Here is a 12,500-nt window from a genome sequence, read left to right as displayed (position 1 = left end):
GACACAGAGAACAAAGACACAGAGACGCATATACAGAGACAAAGACACAGAGACAAAGACACAGAGAGACACAGAGAACAAAGACACAGAGACGCATATACAGAGACAAAGACACAAAGACACAGACACAAAGACACAGAGATACAGACACAGAGAGACAAAGACACAGAGACACAGACACATAGACAGAGACAAAGACACAGACACAAAGACACAGAGACAAAGACACAAAGACACAGAGACAAAGACACAGAGAGACACAGACACAGAGAACAAAGACACAGAGACACATATACAGAGACAAAGACACAGAGACAAAGACACAAAGACACAGACACAAAGACACAGAGATAAAGACACAGAGAGACAAAGACACAGAGACACAGACACAAAGACACAGACACAAAGACACAGAGATAAAGACACAGAGAGACAAAGACACAGAGACACAGACACATAGACAGAGACAAAGACACAGAGACAAAGACACAAAGACACAGACACAAAGACACAGACAAAGACACAGAGACACATAGACAGAGACACAGAGACAAAGACACAGACACAAAGACACAGAGACACATAGACAGAGACACAGAGACAAAGACACAAACACACAGACACAAAGACACAGAGACAAAGACACAGAGACACAGACACAGACACAAAGACACAGAGACAGAGACACACGCTCTAAACCCATTCTAGGGGAGATTGGCTCCTCCCACTGATAGAGGGAGGAGGGAGGAGCTGGTGGGGTGTCGCCAGGGTCTGTGTCTTCGAGTGCCACCCAACATATATAAATATATATATTTTTTTGTTATTATATATATTTCTACATAAATATATATATATATATATTAATATATATACATGAATATATATCTATATATATATAATATGAATATATCTATATATAGATAAATATATATATCTAAAAATATATAAATATGAATATATCTATATATATATCTATATATCTATATATAAATATATATATATATTTATATATAGATATACACTACCGTTCAAAAGTTTGGGATCACCCAGACAATTTCGTGTTTTCCATGAAAACTCACACTTTTATTTATCAAATGAGTTGCAAAATGTATAGAAAATATAGTCAAGACATTGACCAGGTTAGAAATAATGATTTGTATTTGAAGTATTAATTTTTTTCTTCAAACTTTGCTTTCGTCAAAGAATGCTCCTTTTGCAGCAATTACAGCATTGCAGACCTTTGGCATTCTAGCTGTTAATTTGTTGAGGTAATCTGTTGAAATGTCACCCCACGCTTCCTGAAGCACCTGCCACCAGTTGGATTGGCTTGATGGGCACTTCTTGAGGACCATACGGTCAAGCTGCTCCCACAACAGCTCAATGGGGTTGAGATCTGGTGACTGGCCACTCCATTACAGACAGCAAGCTGCCTGCTTCTTCCCTCAATAGTTCTTGCACAATGTGGAGGTGTGCTTTGGGTCATTGTCCTGTTGGAGGAGGACATTGGCTCCAATCAAGCGCTGCCCACAGGGTATGGCATGGCGTTGCAAAATGGAGTGATAGCCTTCCTTATTTAAAATCCCTTTTACCTGGTACAAATCTCCCACTTTACCAGCACCAAAGCAGCCCCAGACCATCACATGACCTCCACCATGCTTGACAGATGGTGTCAGGCACTCTTCCAGCATCTTTTCACCTGTTCTGCGTCTCACAAATGTTCTTCTGTGTGATCCAAACACCTCAAACTTGGATTCATCTGTCCAGAACACCTTTTTCCAATCTTCCTCTGTCCAATGCCTGTGTTCTTTTGCCCATACCAATCTTTTCTTTTCATTGGCCAGTCTCAGATATGGCTTTCTCTTTGCCACTCTGCCTAGAAGGCCAGCATCCCGAGTCGCCTCTTCACTGTCGACGTTGACACTGGCGTTTTGCGGGTACCATTTAAAGAAGCTGCCAGTTGAGGACCTGTGAGGCGTCTATTTCTCAAACTTGAGACTCTAATGTACTTGTCTTCTTGCTGAGTTGTGCACCGGGGCCTCCCACTTCTCTTTCTGCTCTGGTTAGAGGCCGTTTGTGCTGTTCTCTGAAGGGAGTAGTACACACCGCTGTAGGAAATGTTCAGTTTCTTTGCAATTTCTCGCATGGAATAGCCTTCATTTCTAAGAACAAGAATAGACTGGCGAGTTTCACAGGAAACTTCTTTTTTCTGGCCAGTTTGAGAGTCTTATCGAACCCACAAATGTGATGCTCCAGATAATCAACTAGCTCAAAGGAAGGCCAGTTTTATAGCTTCTCTCATCAGCAAAACAGTTTTCAGCTGTGCTAACATAATTGCACAAGGGTTTTCAAGGGTTTTCTAATCAGACATTAGTCTTCTAAGGCGATTAGCAAACACAATGTACCATTAGAACACTGGAGTGATAGTTGCTGGAAATGGGCCTCTATACACCTCTGGAGATATTTCATTAGAAACCAGACGTTTCCACCTAGAATAGTCATTTACCACATTAACAATGTAGAGAGTGTATTTCTGATTGATTTAATGTTATCTTCATTGAAAAAAACAATGCTTTTCTTTGAAAAATAAGGACATTTCTAAGTGATCCCAAACTTTTGAACGGTAGTGTATATATATGTATGTATATTCTAATACAACGGCCACCTGGCGCTCCTGATCTTGTGTATTCCCTTAAACTTTATCCGGATGTTTTCAGGACCGTGGACAGAGGCTCTACTGTGTCTCCTGCCTCCTTAAGGAGACTCCTTAAGGAGGCAGGAGACGAGTAGCTCCTCATGTACCCGCTGCTCAGGTGTGCATAACCGAAGCGAGTAGAAGGCTCATTACATGGTAACACAGGTAGATGCCCCCCCCCCCCTCAATTAAACTCCAGACTCTTGATCAGATGACGATGCCGTCGGCTCCCCTGGTGGCCGGATTAGGGATTGGCAGCTCATCGTAGAGACCTCTGCAGGTATCGAGACGCGTGTGACACGTGAGGTGTGGCGTGACCCCGACGCCCTCCAGCTGCCCCCCCCCCCCCTGACTTTGGGGTGTTGTTGCCTCCCGGCTCGCCCAGGTGTGACAGCCTTTTGATTTATGGGTTATTATTGAAGCAGTGTAGCCTATCGCCAACTCATTATAACTTTACATCCACATACATCACCCTATGTAGATCAGGACACACACACGTACACAATCACACACACACTCACACACACACACTCACACACACACACACTCACACACTCACACACACTCACACACACACACACACTCACACACTCACACACACTCACACTCACATACACTCACACACCTCCTTTGCTGCCACACACACACACACACACACACACTCCCACACACACACACACACACACTCACACACACACACACTCCCACACACACACACACACTCACACACACTCACACACACACACTCACACTCACACACACACACACACACACACTCACACACACTTCTGAAACTAGAGGATTGTTTTTGCCCTTTAGGAGCTCCGTCGTCCAGCGCTCCCAAAAAACAAAAAGAGACTAATTTAAATGTCAAGGTCAGCGTTATAAATCACTGAGGTTCGGGTGTGACGTTACACGTGTGGAGTGTGTGGTTTTAATGTGTGTGTTTGTGGAGGTGTGTGTGTGTGTGTGGTGTGTGTGTAAATGTGTGTGTGTGTGTGTGTGTGTGAGTGTGTGTGTGTGTGTGTGTGTGTGAGCGTGTGTGTGTGTGTGTGTGTGTGTGTGAGTGTGTGTGTGTGTGTGTGTGTGTGTGTGTGTGTGTGTGAGGTGTGTGTGAGTGTGTGTGTGTGTGTGTGTGTGTGAGTGTGAGTGTGTGTGTGTGTGTGTGAGTGTGTGTGTGTGTGTGTGTGTGTGTGTGTGTGTGTGTGTGAGTGTGTGTGTGTGTGTGTGTGTGTGTGTGTGTGTGTGTGAGTGTGTGTGTGAGTGTGTGTGTGACTGTGTGTGTGTGTGTGTGTGTGTGTGTGTGTGTGTGTGTGTGTGTGTGTGTGTGTGTGTGTGTGTGTGTGGGGCGTGTGTGTGTGTGTGTGTGTGGTGTGTGTGTGTGTGTGTGTGTGCGTGCGTGTGTGTGTGAGTGTGTGTGTGTGTGCGTGTGTGTGTGTTTCTTGCTCCCGCAGTAACAGGGGTTTCTACCGGCCAGGCCGCCGTGGCTGGGCGCCCACTTGAGAGGACGGGGGCGGGCCGTGTTCAACACGTTCCGCACGGCGCCGCCGCCCATCCCGGCTTACGGAGCGTGAGTACCCCAATGTGTGTGTGCGTGTGACTTTGTGTCTTTGTGTGTGTCTGTGTGTGTGTCTGTGTGTGTCTTTGTGTGTCTGTGTGTGTGACTGTGTGACTGTGTGTGTGTGTGTGACTGTGTGTTTGACTGTGTGTGTGTGTGTGTGTGTGTGAGACTGTGTGTGTGAATGTGTGACTGTGTGACTTTGTGTGTGTGTCTTTGTCTGTGTGTAGGTGTGTGTGTGTGTGTCTTTGTGTGTTTGTGTGTGTGACTTTGTGTTTGTGACTTTGTGTGTGTGTCTTTGTGTGTGTGTTGGTGTGTGTGTGTGTGTATGTCTTTGTGTGTGTGTGTGTGTGTGTGTGTGACTGTACACAGAACTTTCATGCTCCAGTTGACCCTTCTCTCTCTAAGCCCCGCCCCCTCCTCGCTGCTACTCCATCAAACTGTCACTACCTGCACTCACTGAATAAATACATATAAATATATATATATATATGTATACATATATATATATTAGTGCTGTGAAAAATAACGCGTTAACTCAGTTAATTAAATTACAGGTTTAACTAGTTTTTTTTTTAACGCATTTAACGCATGCGCAGAATGAGCTTCCAGTCCGTCTGTTGTTGGTCGTCTCTCCAGCAGCGTGTCATTCTGTCTCTAGTGTCGCGTTAACACGACTCAGAGCTCCGGCTCGCGCACCCAAACTCGGATGCGGCGTGCGCACATCGGGACGGAAAAAAGTCACTTGCAAAATGAGCTTCCAATCCACCTCTTCAATCTGAACTCTGTCCGCTCTCATGCAGACGGTCTGTTCATCGGTAATGATCCTTCCGCAGGTTCACCTCCGGAAACCTTGTTACGACTCTTACTTCCTGTAGATCAGGGTCTCAACACGTCGATCGCGACCTGCCAGTCGATCGCGGCGTAGTGTCGGTAGATCGCATGACATTAAAGAGATTGGCCCCCTGACATGTTCTCTAGAGCACGTCTTTGTTCTTTTATTAAACTAAACGTCTGTTGTTGATCGTATCTCCACAGCAACATGTCATCTCTGTCTCTACGCGTTGCGTTAACACTTATCGATCTCCGTCTCGCGCCACAGAGCTCCGTGCGCATCGGGACCGAGCAAAAAAAAAGAGTCACTTGTCAATCTGTCCACCTTTAGATTGTATCATGGTGGAGTTAATGGTTGACAAACAAGAGAACAATGTTCTGTTTAACCCTCCTGTTACCTTTACATTTACGAACATATTTTACCCTCGGGGTCAATTTCACCCCAGCAATTAAAACCTCCAGAAAATTATTAGAATTAATATTGCTTCCCAAGTTTAAGTGTGAGGTACTTTATGTTTGTTTGTTGACTACCTAAATAGCCCTTTAAATAAATAAAAAAGTTGATATTGACCCCAAAGAACACCGACATTAAACATTGAATGGGGTCAAATTGACCCGAAAGGTAACAGGAGGGTTAAACATTCTGTTTAGGATGAAGATGTATTTATGTTCCATATGGAAGAAAACTGCTAAATAACTGCTGAGTTGCAGCACCATTGTATAGAAGAATGTATAAATGTATATATCCGTCTTTTGTCATAAATCTCTATGTTCTCACAAAATATACCGAGAATATCGGTAATATGTGATTAATCATGATTAATCCACAGAAACCTGTGATTAACCCGATTAAAAATTGTAATCGTTTCACAGCCCTAATATATATACAATATATGTATATACAGGACTGTCTCAGAAAATTAGAATATTGTGATAAAGTTCTTTATTTTCTGTAATGCAATTAAAAAAACAAAAATGTCATGCATTCTGGATTCATTACAAATCAACTGAAATATTGCAAGCCTTTTATTCTTTTAATTTTGCTGATTATGGCTTACAGCTTAAGAAAACTCTAAAATCCTATCTCATAAAATTTGAATATTTCCTCAGACCAAGTTAAAAAAAAGATTTATAACAGCAAAACAAAATCAAACATTTGAAAATGTGTTTCCAGGTGTTTCGAGTTAATTAGACGATTCAAGTGATTTGTTTAATACCCTACTAGTATACTTTTTCATGATATTCTAATATTTAGAGATAGGATATTTGAGTTTTCTTAAGCTGTAAGCCATAATCAGCAATATTAAAAGAATAAAAGGCTTGCAATATTTCAGTTGATTTGTAATGAATCCAGAATGCATGACATTTTTGTTTTTTGAATTGCATTACAGAAAATAAAGAACTTTATCACAATATTCTAATTTTCTGAGACAGTCCTGTATATACATGTATTTATTTATTGATATATTTTTGGGAAACAAAAGAATCCGTCACAGAGTTTGAGTTTAAATATTTAAATATGTTCTAGAGGAACGCCTCCTTCAGGTATTCTTGTTGTTTATTTACGGTTAAAACACCAAACCGGGAAGTAAACAAACGATTACGCAACAGCGGTTGGATGTATACACGCTTCGATTGGCCGGTCTGTGTTTGAAGGGCGGGGCTTAGCGAAAGGGCCAATCAGGTGTTTGACGACCGCTTCCTCTAAATGTGACAAAACTCATAAGAATCACTTTGTTAAACAATGATACAAATGGTGCTCCTCCTCTCCTCCTCTCCTCTCCTCCTCTCCTCTCCTCCTCTTCTCTCCTCTCCTCTCCTCCTCCTCTCCTCCTCTACTCTCCTCCTCTCCTCTCTTCTCCTCCTCCTCTACTCCTCCTCCTCATCTCCTCTCCTCTCCTCCTTCTCCTCCTCCTCTCCTCCTCCTCCTCCTCCTCCTCCTCTCCTCCTCTCCTCTCTTCTCCTCCTCCTCCTCTACTCCTCCTCCTCCTCTCCTCTCCTCCTCTTCTCCTCCTCCTCTACTCCTCCTCTCCTCCTCCTCCTCCTCTCCTCTCCTCCTCTCCTCCCCCTCCTCCACAGGGTGGTGTACCAAGACGGCTTCTACGGAGCAGAGATCTACGTGAGTACGGAACTCTGGGAAGAGCCTCTCCTTGTTCCTCATGTGACCTCTGACCTCTCCTTGTTCCTCATGTGACCTCTCCTTGTTCCTCATGTAACCTCTCCTTGTTCCTCATGTAACCTCTGACCTCTCCTTGTTCCTCATGTGACCTCTCCTTGTTCCTCATGTGACCTCTCCTTGTTCCTCATGTGACCTCTCCTTGTTCCTCATGTGACCTCTGTCCTCTCCTTGTTCCTCATGTGACCTCTCCTTGTTCCTCATGTGACCTCTGACCTCTCCTTGTTCCTCATGTGACCTCTCCTTGTTCCTCATGTGACCTCTCCTTGTTCCTCATGTAACCTCTGACCTCTCCTTGTTCCTCATGTGACCTCTCCTTGTTCCTCATGTGACCTCTGACCTCTCCTTGTTCCTCATGTGACCTCTCCTTGTTCCTCATGTGACCTCTGACCTCTCCTTGTTCCTCATGTGACCTCTCCTTGTTCCTCATGTGACCTCTGACCTCTCCTTGTTCCTCATGTAACCTCTGACCTCTCCTTGTTCCTCATGTGACCTCACCTTGTTCCTCATGTGACCTCTGACCTCTCCTTGTTCCTCATGTGACCTCTCCTTGTTCCTCATGTGACCTCTGACCTCTCCTTGTTCCTCCTTGTTCCTCATGTGACCTCTGCCCTCTCCTTGTTCCTCATGTGACCTCTCCTTGTTCCTCATGTGACCTCTGACCTCTCATTGTTCCTCATGTGACCTCTCCTTGTTCCTCATGTGACCTCTGACCTCTCCTTGTTCCTCATGTGACCTCTCCTTGTTCCTCATGTGACCTCTCCTTGTTCCTCATGTGACCGCTGACCTCTCCTTGTTCCTCATGTGACCTCTCATTGTTCCTCATGTGACCTCTACTTGTTCCTCATGTGACCCCTCCTTGTTCCTCATGTGACCTCTGACCTCTCATTGTTCCTCATGTGACCTCTCCTTGTTCCTCATGTGACCTCTGACCTCTCATTGTTCCTCATGTGACCTCTCCTTGTTCCTCATGTGACCTCTGACCTCTCCTTGTTCCTCATGTGACCTCTCATTGTTCTTCATGTGACCTCTCCTTGTTCCTCATGTGACCCCTCCTTGTTCCTCATGTGACCTCTCCTTGTTCCTCATGTGACCTCTGACCTCTCATTGTTCCTCATGTGACCTCTCATTGTTCCTCATGTGACCTCTCCTTGTTCCTCATGTGACCTCTGACCTCTCATTGTTTCTCATGTGACCTCTCATTGTTCCTCATGTGACCTCTCCTTGTTCCTCATGTGACCTCTCCTTGTTCCTCATGTGACCCCTCCTTGTTCCTCATGTGACCTCGCCTTGTTCCTCATGTGACCTCTCCTTGTTCCTCATGTGACCTCTGACCTCTCATTGTTCCTCATGTGACCTCTCCTTGTTCCTCATGTGACCTCTGACCTCTCCTTGTTCCTCATGTGACCTCTCATTGTTCCTCATGTGACCTCTCCTTGTTCCTCATGTGACCCCTCCTTGTTCCTCATGTGACCTCTCCTTGTTCCTCATGTGACCTCTGACCTCTCCTTGTTCCTCATGTGACCTCTCCTTGTTCCTCATGTGACCCCTCCTTGTTCCTCATGTGACCTCTGACCTCTCATTGTTCCTCATGTGACCTCTCCTTGTTCCTCATGTGACCTCTGACCTCTCATTGTTCCTCATGTGACCTCTCCTTGTTCCTCATGTGACCTCTCATTGTTCTTCATGTGACCTCTCCTTGTTCCTCATGTGACCCCTCCTTGTTCCTCATGTGACCTCTGACCTCTCATTGTTCCTCATGTGACCTCTCCTTGTTCCTCATGTGACCTCTGACCTCTCCTTGTTCCTCATGTGACCTCTCATTGTTCCTCATGTGACCTCTGACCTATCATTGTTTCTCATGTGACCTCTCCTTGTTCCTCATGTGACCTCTGACCTCTCATTGTTTCTCATGTGACCTCTCATTGTTCCTCATGTGACCTCTCCTTGTTCCTCATGTGACCTCTGACCTCTCATTGTTTCTCATGTGACCTCTCATTGTTCCTCATGTGACCTCTCCTTGTTCCTCATGTGACCTCTCCTTGTTCCTCATGTGACCCCTCCTTGTTCCTCATGTGACCTCGCCTTGTTCCTCATGTGACCTCTCAGCCTCTTGTTCCTCATGTGACCTCTCTCTTGTTCTTCATGTGACCTCTCCTTGTTCCTCATGTGACCCCTCCTTGTTCCTCATGTGACCTCTCCTTGTTCCTCATGTGACCTCTGACCTCTCATTGTTCCTCATGTGACCTCTCATTGTTCCTCATGTGACCTCTCCTTGTTCCTCATGTGACCTCTGACCTCTCATTGTTCCTCATGTGACCTCTCATTGTTCCTCATGTGACCTCTCCTTGTTCCTCATGTGACCTCTCATTGTTCCTCATGTGACCTCTCCTTGTTCCTCATGTGACCTCCTTGTTCCTCATGTGACCTCTCCTTGTTCCTCATGTGACCTCTGACCTCTCATTGTTCCTCATGTGACCTCTCCTTGTTCCTCATGTGACCTCTGACCTCTCCTTGTTCCTCATGTGACCTCTCATTGTTCCTCATGTGACCTCTCCTTGTTCCTCATGTGACCTCTCCTTGTTCCTCATGTGACCTCTCCTTGTTCCTCATGTGACCTCTGACCTCTCCTTGTTCCTCATGTGACCTCTCCTTGTTCCTCATGTGACCTCTGACCTCTCATTGTTCCTCATGTGACCTCTCCTTGTTCCTCATGTGACCTCTGACCTCTCATTGTTCCTCATGTGACCTCTCCTTGTTCCTCATGTGACCTCTGACCTCTCCTTGTTCCTCATGTGACCTCTCATTGTTCCTCATGTGACCTCTCCTTGTTCCTCATGTGACCCCTCCTTGTTCCTCATGTTCCTTGACCTCTCATTGTTCCTCATGTGACCTCTCCTTGTTCCTCATGTGACCTCTGACCTCTCATTGTTCCTCATGTGACCTCTCCTTGTTCCTCATGACCTCTGACCTCTCCTTGTTCCTCATGTGACCTCTCATTGTTCCTCATGTGACCTCTCCTTGTTCCTCATGTGACCTCTCCTTGTTCCTCATGTGACCTCTCCTTGTTCATCATGTGACTCCTCCTTGTTCCTCATGTGACCTCTGACCTCTCATTGTTCCTCATGTGACCTCTCCTTGTTCCTCATGTGACCTCTGACCTCTCCTTGTTCCTCATGTGACCTCTCCTTGTTCCTCATATGACCTCCCTCCTTGTTCCTCATGTGACCTCTCCTTGTTCCTCATGTGACCTCTGACCTCTCCTTCTTCCTCATGTGACCTCTCCTTGTTCCTCATGTGACCTCTCATGTGACCTCTCCTTGTTCCTCATGTGACCTCTCCTTGTTCCTCATGTGACCTCTGACCTCATGTGACCTCCTTGTTCCTCATGTGACCTCTGACCTCTGACCTTGTTCCTCATGTGACCTCTCCTTGTTCCTCATGTGACCTCTGACCTCTCATTGTTCCTCATGTGACCTCTCATTGTTCCTCATGTGACCTCCTTGTTCCTCATGTATGTGACCTCTGACCTCTCATTGTTCCTCATGTGACCTCTCATTGTTCCTCATGTGACCTCTCCTTGTTCCTCATGTGACCTCTCATTGTTCCTCATGTGACCTCTCCTTGTTCCTCATGTGACCTCTCCTTGTCTCATCCTCCTCTGACCTCTCATTGTTCCTCATGTGACCTCTCCTTGTTCCTCATGTGACCTCTCCTTGTTCCTCATGTGACCTCTCCTTGTTCCTCATGTGACCTCTCCTTGTTCCTCATGTGACCTCTGACCTCTCCTTGTTCCTCATGTGACCTCTCATTGTTCCTCATGTGACCTCTCCTTGTTCCTCATGTGACCCCTCCTTGTTCCTCATGTGACCTCTGACCTCTCATTGTTCCTCATGTGACCTCTCCTTGTTCCTCATGTGACCTCTCATTGTTCCTCATGTGACCTCTCCTTGTTCCTCATGTGACCTCTGACCTCTCATTGTTCCTCATGTGACCTCACCTTGTTCCTCATGTGACCTCTCCTTGTTCCTCATGTGACCTCTCCTTGTTCCTCATGTGACCTCTCCTTGTTCCTCATGTGACCTCTCCTTGTTCCTCATGTGACCCCTCCTTGTTCCTCATGTGACCTCTGACCTCTCATTGTTCCTCATGTGACCTCTGACCTCTCCTTGTTCCTCATGTGACCTCTCCTTGTTCCTCATGTGACCTCTCCTTGTTCCTCATGTGACCTCGCCTTGTTCCTCATTGTTCCTCATGTGACCTCTGACCTCTCCTTGTTCGTCATGTGACCTCTCATTGTTCCTCATGTGACCTCTCCTTGTTCCTCATGTGACCCCTCCTTGTTCCTCATGTGACCTCTGACCTCTCATTGTTCCTCATGTGACCTCTCCTTGTTCCTCATGTGACCTCTGACCTCTCATTGTTCCTCATGTGACCTCACCTTGTTCCTCATGTGACCTCTCCTTGTTCCTCATGTGACCTCTGACCTCTCATTGTTCCTCATGTGACCTCTCCTTGTTCCTCATGTGACCTCTCCTTGTTCCTCATGTGACCTCACCTTGTTCCTCATGTGACTCTCCTTGTTCCTCATGTGACCCCTCCTTGTTCCTCATGTGACCTCTCCTTGTTCCTCATGTGACCTCTGACCTCTCATTGTTCCTCATGTGACCTCTCATTGTTCCTCATGTGACCTCTCCTTGTTCCTCATGTGACCTCTGACCTCTCATTGTTCCTCATGTGACCTCTCCTTGTTCCTCATGTGACCTCCTTGTTCCTCATGTGACCTCTCCTTGTTCCTCATGTGACCTCTCCTTGTTCCTCATGTGACCTCTCCTTGTTCCTCATGTGACCTCTCCTTGTTCCTCATGTGACCTCTCCTTGTTCCTCATGTGACCTCTGACCTCTCCCCATTTCCTCATGTGACCTCTCCTTGTTCCTCATGAGCCTCATTGTTCTTCATGTGACCTCTCCTTGTTCCTCATGTGACCCCTCCTTGTTCCTCATGTGACCTCTGACCTCTCATTGTTCCTCATGTGACCTCTCCTTGTTCCTCATGTGACCTCTGACCTCTCATTGTTCCTCATGTGACCTCTCCTTGTTCCTCATGTGACCTCCTGACCTCTCATTGTTCCTCATGCTTGACCTCTCATTGTTCCTCATGTGACCTCTCCTTGTTCCTCATGTGACCTCTGACCTCTCATTGTTCCTCATGTGACCTCTCCTTGTTCCTCATGTGACCT

The sequence above is a fragment of the Pseudoliparis swirei genome, chromosome 23 (genome assembly GCF_029220125.1).
Source record: "Pseudoliparis swirei isolate HS2019 ecotype Mariana Trench chromosome 23, NWPU_hadal_v1, whole genome shotgun sequence".
In the NCBI taxonomy this organism is placed as follows: Eukaryota; Metazoa; Chordata; class Actinopteri; order Perciformes; family Liparidae; genus Pseudoliparis; species Pseudoliparis swirei.
Note: the sequence above shows the minus strand (reverse complement) of the source record.